The sequence below is a fragment of the Mus caroli genome, chromosome 7 (genome assembly GCF_900094665.2).
Source record: "Mus caroli chromosome 7, CAROLI_EIJ_v1.1, whole genome shotgun sequence".
NCBI lineage: Eukaryota > Metazoa > Chordata > Mammalia > Rodentia > Muridae > Mus > Mus caroli.
The window spans coordinates 39754812-39762690 of NC_034576.1; positions in this window are offsets into that span (position 1 = coordinate 39754812).

Sequence of the window (7879 nt, forward strand, 5' to 3'; positions counted from 1 at the left end):
TCTCTCTCTCTCTCTCTCTCTCTCTCTCTCTCTCTCTCTCTCTCTCCTCTACACTCTTCTCTTCCTACTCTCCCTGCCTCCCTCTTTTAATGGAGGAATGGTGCTCTTCCTGCTAGGGATTCACCATCCTACTGTCTATATGGAAGATATGCAGAGGGCATATATTGGGCTATAGAGAGATCTCTCTCCTCTTGAAACTAGCTCTTATTCTCTTAAATCTCTTGAAGATAATTCAATTAACTTAATATGTTTCCCATGATAAATTCAAGAACACTTATGCTAAAACCTGATTGCCATTCCCTAATCATTGCACCTCCTTTTACCACAGCCCACTCCAAAGCCACCTTCTCTAAACCAGACCAGTAGATTCCCAGTCCCTCTGCCCACTTAGTTGCTCTACCCACATTCAGAACTGAGTCTCCTCTTCTCTGGTGTCTTCATGGCCTCAGGTAGGATCTAATTCTACAACTGGTTGGGGCTAAAGTCTGCTTTATTTTATTTTTCCTTTGGTTGTTCCTAAGTGTCTAACACAAATGGATTATATCGTATCCAAAAAGACAACCTTATGATGCTTTCCCTGGGCTGAATCAAAACCAGGTCCTCAGAAAGAGTGTTAAAATGAACAGTTGACCCAGAATTCTCACACATAATCAAGTGTCAGCTCACTAAAAAACTTTAGAAGGTGAAAGGAAAGGTTTCTTCCTGGGAAATGGGGGGGGGGCAGGAGCAGTTTTCAAAATCCTCCCTTTGTGATGACCAAGACCCTTCTTTGTCCTCACCATCATCCTTACATCCTAGCCCAATTACTACTGGTGTAGAGAGATTCTACTCTCCCATGATCTGCAGATCTACTAAGCATTACTACGGAAAGCAAGTCAGAGACAAAAACTAACAGACACCCAAAAAATCTTTGACCATACTCCTGGAGGATTTCTCAGTGACTCTCCTTGTACAGGCTTCTCTGAAGATGGGCTTTCCACAGCTATTCTGGTCACATCTTCTGTCTCAGTAAAGAGACTATGGGATATATAAGAGAAATGTCACCTACCCTAGCATAGTTGACTCAGAACAAACCATTTTCTTACACCTGATTTACCACAGACAGACAGTGCCCTTCTAAAATGGTGTCAACTAATTATTGGGGCTGAGCACTGATAGCTGCCTGGTAGCTATACATTTACCCCAGATTTGAGATCCAGTAAACAGAAAAACCACCCAAAACAGGTGCATGCAATTGAAGTTTTGGAGTGCTACAATATTGGGCCTCTTTGCCAAAAGTCATCTCCCCAACAAGGAAGCAGAAAATGGGAATAACCAGGGCATCCAACCTATAGAATGTTATTCAAGGCCCCAGTCCAGTCATTCTAGAAGTGCAAGGGGCAGGGGTTTCCCCAGCATTCCTTCATGGTCCAGTTCCTTCTAGACTGGGGGGGGGTCCTCAAATAGCATAATTAATCACTGGAGTAAGGAGAGGATGCATAGAAGAACACTCTTGGGTTAGGAGCAGAGGACACGAGCAGGAGAGGCAGTGGTCGGAAAGGTCAGTATGCGCCTGCTGCAGCCCTTTGGAGACCAGGCTCTGAGCCTTATCTAATGTGAGATGATGTGGATGTCCTTCTCCTTCTCACCTCACCACCTGCAGTAACCAGCAGAGCTGGCCCTGGGGTCATGAGAGCTGGAGAGCTAACCCCATCCCCTCACTACGTGAAGCACTTGAGAAAGCAGGCCCTGCACCTTGTCTGGGGAACAAAATAGAGATGGCCCTGATGGCAAAGGCACTTGTGAGCCAGGTCTGAAGGTGTGAGAGTTGGGGAGCTGTCCAGCTTCTCACAGGCTACAACACTTGGAAGAGTGGGCCCCATATCTTAACTGGACAGCACAGTGGGGCTGGCTCTAAAGTTATGGGTGTGGGTAAGCCAGCCCCAAGGGCATGAGATCAGGATCGCTGAACCTTCTTCCTGCTGATTGTGGCACTGGATTCATCTAGCCAGAGCAGTTCTGGAGAGCTTGCCTTGGTAGTTTGAGATAATGGACAGCTTGAGCACTGACTAGCTCAGTTACCACCTAGACCCAGATAGGCCTCTAAATAGGCCTACCCCAAAATCTGTATCATTGGGGAACAGTTGGAACTAGTGAAAGGGTCAGTCCAGCAGGCTGCAGGATCTCTATGACACAGGGCAACAGTACAATAAGCAGGAGTCTGGATGAGGATCCAATATTGATGGTGTCACAAAAGCCAGAGATCTCAAACAAGACCATTGACTCACTGCAATGAACATTTGCAAGTAAAGATGGGTGGACAGAGATATGTATGCACTGTGGGACACATTGTGAAATACTATTTCTTCTATAATGAGTTTTTTTTATGCTTTGGGGTTTGGTGGTGGTGGTGGTGGTGGTGGTAGTGGTGGTGGTGGTGGTGTGTGTGCATGTATGTGTTTTATTTGGGAGGTTGCAAGGACAAAGGGTGTATATGAGGGGACAGGAAGATGAACAAGACTAGGGTGCATGATGTGAAGTTCATAAAGAATTGATGGAAAGAAAAACCAGACAGAAATGCCAGCATGCTTTTGACAGGTCCCAAGAACATCTAGATACTATGGGACAGACAGAGAACTCCCATGTGTAGAGAATGAAGGGGCAAGCCCCAGAGTCATGGAACCAGAGAATTATAGAACCTGGGGGAAGGGTGGTCCAAGGTGTTGCCAGAGAGTCAGCCCAGCAAGTCCAAGCAAAGCATCTAGACACCATGACACAGGAAGGATGGATTTGTGTTCTGATTTTCCCCTGTTCTGTCACTCAGCATCCACCTCCCATTCTTTCCCGGGCTCCTTTTGCCTGGGTTCTCTAGGGAACAGATCCAATAGAATGAATATATATTAAAATGGAATTTATTAGATTGGCTTACATGTAATACATTCTGGGAACTCCAGCTTTCTCACACTGGAGGAGCTGCTCTGTCCACAAAGCTGGAGGATTCTGTAGCTCCAATCTGATTCCCAGGTCCCAAAGAACCCCTAGAGAGGAATTGGTTTTCAGCTCCTGTTGGAAAGCCTTGGAGCTGGATTCTGATGTTAGTGAACAGTGACTGATGGCAACAGCAGAGGGGATAAACTCACAAACAAATGGGATGGGCAAAAGCTCTTCCACCAGACCTCTTTATGTCGAGGCAGCTTCCTGAAGGCACCATCCACGTGGAGAGTGGGTTTTCCTATTTCAGATAACCTAATCAAGACAATCCCTCACTCCTGTACTCAAAGCTTTATCTCTTAGTTGAGGCCAGGTCCCGTCATGTTCCAGATTAACCATCATAAGGGCTGACTTTGGGCACTCCCTGAGCCAATTAGGGGAAAGTCAATTAGAAATGGCCAGGGAGAGATTTAGTGAGGCCCATGACCTTAGTGGCTAACTCAGGCTTCATTTAATTTACTTCAACTGCAATCTCTATCTACCTTTCAATGTAAGAACAGATTTCTAGCTTTTGTTTGAAACAGGAAACCCAGCCACCCAAGCCCTCATTTCCTCACGGTGACAGGGAGTGCATTACACAAGGTGCCCCAGCTCACACAGTCAGTGTCTCCACTCAGTATGGTGCGTCCTATGGTCACTTATTCACCTGCTGGAAGAATCTCAGTGTCAAGGAGCCTAAGGACAGAGCTCGGGACTGCTCTACATCTGAGAAAGGGAACCAGTAATGGTGGTGTCACTTCTAAACAGCTAGGGATGGCCTGAGTTCTGGGTTCCTGCAGCTGGACTGAGGAGCTGGAGGCAATCCAGGCAAAGGGAGCAACAGAGGCTGTCCCATTTAGTTTTATGTCAACTTACCACAAGGTAGGGGAATCAGAGAGGAGGAAGCCTCAACTGAGAAAATGCCTCCATAAGAAAGGGATGCAGACAAGCCTGTGGAGCATTTTCTTAATTGGTGATTGATGGTGAGGGCTCAGGCTATTGTGGGTGGGGCCACCTTTGGGCTGGTAGTTCTGGCTCTATAGGAAAGCAGACTAAGCAAGACATGATGAACAAGCCAGTAAGCAGCACTCCTCGTGGCTTCCTGCACCAGCTCCTGCCTCCAAGTTTGTACCCTGTTTGAGTTTTTGTTCTGGCTTCCTTCAATATTGAACAGGGTTGTGGAAGTGTAAACCAAATAAACCCTTTCCCCCACAACTTGCTTTTGTCATGGTGTTTCATCTCAGCAACAATAAAACTAATTAAGACAGAGCCTAAAGAATAAAGGGAGCAAAAAGTTTGACAAGTGTTAACAAAGTGGGCATCTAATCTAGTAACTGAGAGATCCCCAGATACTGGGCCACATTTCAGCATGTCATAGATAACCTCCTGAAATGCTCAGGTATCTTCTGCCCTGAAAAGAAGTTTGGAACAAAAGCAGTACCTGTCATTCAAAGATGTTCCCTCCTTTTAGGACAGCCTTGGGTCATGCCCTGGTTCGGCTTGAAGGAAGAAGACTAACCATTTACCCTTGATAATGGCAGGCCATGTTCAGAGATGTGGGCATGGTCAGCAATTTAGAAGGATTCACACTTATCCTCTACATGTGGGTGGCCATGATAGACAGATACAGACAAGGATCTCAGTGTCCTACAGCAAAGACAACTGAAGAGCCATTGTGATCTTCACACCCTCATACTCCCTCCTTCCTCTTATCCACAGTTAGAACATTCTGTCTCTGCCAGAGAGTCTCAGCCGATTGCTGGCCAGCAGGACCACCACAGTGACAGATACATTCATATCCCTGCAATCCCTGAAAGCCTTGTGTTTTACTCAGTTTTAGTCCCTGCAGCTAAGGCCAGACCCGGGTGATCTCCAGGGGTTTGTCCAAAGCAACACATTCTGGAGCTGAATTACAAGATCAGAAGCGCTTGGGAAATTGGTGCTTTAAAACAACGCCACTGAAATAAAATTTAATGGTGGAAGAAATACGGTATTTTGAAAACCCGAGAATAAACATGCTGCAGAGCCTGGCTATGAAGTCATGCAGGGCTGCTAGTGAAAGCCATCCATCCTATCATAGAAGAAGTCTAATAATTTTTAATAGTCTTGTAAATTTTCCTTATGAAATGAGGCCACTGTAAACAATTCTCCATAGTTTTTTGAGTATTTATGGAGTGCTGTTGAAGTTATTAAATGTGGATGCTTTTCATTGATAACTCTTGTTCTGCAGGCACTGCCAGCTGGCTCAGTGGACATGGTGACAGGGTATGTCCTTTCAGAGGTCAAGTGTATAATATTGCTGAAGACATTTTATCCCTCAATTGAGGACCATAGGGGCCAGTGTGCACTCATCTACGTGTTTAGTCTGCTTTTCATTACTGCAATGAAACATCCGACACAGACTACTTAGGAAGTAAAGAGGTTTATTTACCTCACACTTTGGAAGTTCAGAGTGTAAATGGTGTGGTTCTCGCTCAAGACCCATGGTAGAAGCCAGATGATGGAATGTGTGAAGAGAAAGAAAACAAGTATATCTTGTTTGTTTGTTTGTTTTTGGTATTTCTTCATTTGTGGGGGTTGTTTTTTCAGGTTTTTTGTTTGTTTTTGTTTTCCATTTTGTTCTGTCTTGCATTGTTTTGAGACAAGGTCTCACTGTATATCCCGGCTGGGCTAGAAATCAAGACATAAACCAGGCTCTGCTTGAAATCACAGAGATTCATGTGCTCTCTGACTCCTGAAAGCTTCAGTTTTCGTCATGTGGCACCACACCAACTCCACCAACCACACCTTGAGTGAAGCAGAAAGAGAGAATATTTGGGCATATTCTTATTACTTTTATGACATTTCTCAGAATTTCTAAGGGTCATGTGATAGCTATCAAAAAGTCCCACACAAACTAACTTTCAACTAACCTCCCATGAGGCCCCACCTCCTAAAAATGCCACCACTGCCCATAAGCACCACTCTGAAGATGAAGCCCAGAATGTATGTTTCTTATCATACATTCGATGTCCAAATCAAAGCACATAGAGGAGGAAAGAAAAAGAATGGCAGACAGTTTCCAGTTTCACTTTCTGAATAGAGAACAAGAAACAATAGTTCTTGCATTCTGTTCATATATTAGCATGTGTATCACCTTTGCCGAGGAGCAGGAAAGGCACAAGGCCTTGGGATCTCTGACAGCTAATGTTGATTGTCAACTTGAGTCCATCTGGAATCAACTAAAAACCAAGCTGCTGGACACTCCTGGGAAGAACTTTCTTGGTCAGATTATTTGAAGCAAGAAGACCAACCCTAAATTTGAGCTACACTTTCTAGTGGCAGCCCATATAAAAGGACATGGAAGAATGAAACTGTGTTTTGCCTTCTTGCCCTCATTTCCATCTTCAAGATCATCTATACCTTTGCCATGGCATTACTTTGCTCATATTAGAAACAACTTCTCTGGAATTCCAATGTAGACTGAAGACCAGCAGCTCTCTAAGAATCCTCTGGGACTCTTGCATCAGATTGAAACTCCTGAGACATCCAGTCTTGTGGGATGAGCAATCACCATACTCTCAGCCTTTCTGTCATGTCCATCACAAGACAGCCATTGTCAGACTACCAAGAACACAGCCTGTGCATAGTCTAAAAAATTACAGACATGCAACACACACACACATACACACACACACACACACACACACATATATATGTGTGTGTGTGTGTGTGTGTGTGTATGTATAATACATAATGTATATTGTGTATTATCTATTATCTACTATATTATGTATTATATACTATGTACTGTATATTGCATTTTTCATGTTACACTCTTCACATTGCATGCTGTATGTTGCATGTTGTACATTACATGTTTTATGTTGTATGTTATATGTTATATATTCAGTCAGTTCTGTTCCTTTAGAGAACCCTGACTAATACAGAAATATAACAAGAAACAAAGAGAAAAGATATAAAAAGAGATTGACTCTTGTGGCTTTGTATAACTTATAACCTAAAGAAAGTCAGTGATATTAATTAGAAGATCACATGACACTGGGAGCTCTTAGGAGGGAGATCTAGCTTGGTCCTGTCTTGAAGGTCAAGAAATTTTCTAGCGGGAAATTCTTGAGCTGACAGCTCTAAGAAGAACAAGACTAGAAGTCAACTAGAGCATGGGTGGTAAGAAAAGGATTATGGAAGCAGGAACAAACCTCCATAAGATCCATGCTGGGAAGGAAGAGCATGATGGATGAGGAACTGAGAAAGCAAACACTAAGGAGGTCAAGAGGGGAGAGCAAGAGAGCCAGGCCAAATAAAACCCTATAGTATGACAGGGGTCTTTACCCCAAGGTTAAGGGAAGCCACAGGAGGCTCTGAACAGTATAACATCAACAGGTCACCTGGAGAGGAGGCTGTTATGTGGCTGTGGTGGTGAGGAGTGGAGGAGGAGATGCATCATTGGAGTAGGACTCGCTGAGATGGAAATAATGGAAAAATATCAAGTTGGCAGGGTGTAGGTAATTTTTGGACTATGGACTTTATGATGTCAATCAGAGAGTGGGCTGAAATGCAGATGTGGAGCACCCAGGCAAGGTCTGAGGTTTAATGGAAGTACATAAAGCCATTAGAGTGTGGATGGTAATTAAAACTGTAGGCATATCTGCAACTTTATTCAGAGATGGTGTAATGGCAAGACATGGATGCAATTCTGCAAAGTCCATTGCTTAATTAACAGCTCTCTGTCCAAATTGTGGATAACAGTCATGCAGAGCTTTGCAGAGACTGATGCTTGGGCTCTACCTCATGCAATTTTGCTTTTCTAATGAACATGTCTGGGATGTGACCTGAGAGTCTACATTTTCCAGTGCATCCCAGGTGATTCTAATGCATGACACTGAAAACCATCAGAGATAAGGAGAGGAGATCACACTGCAAAGGAGAC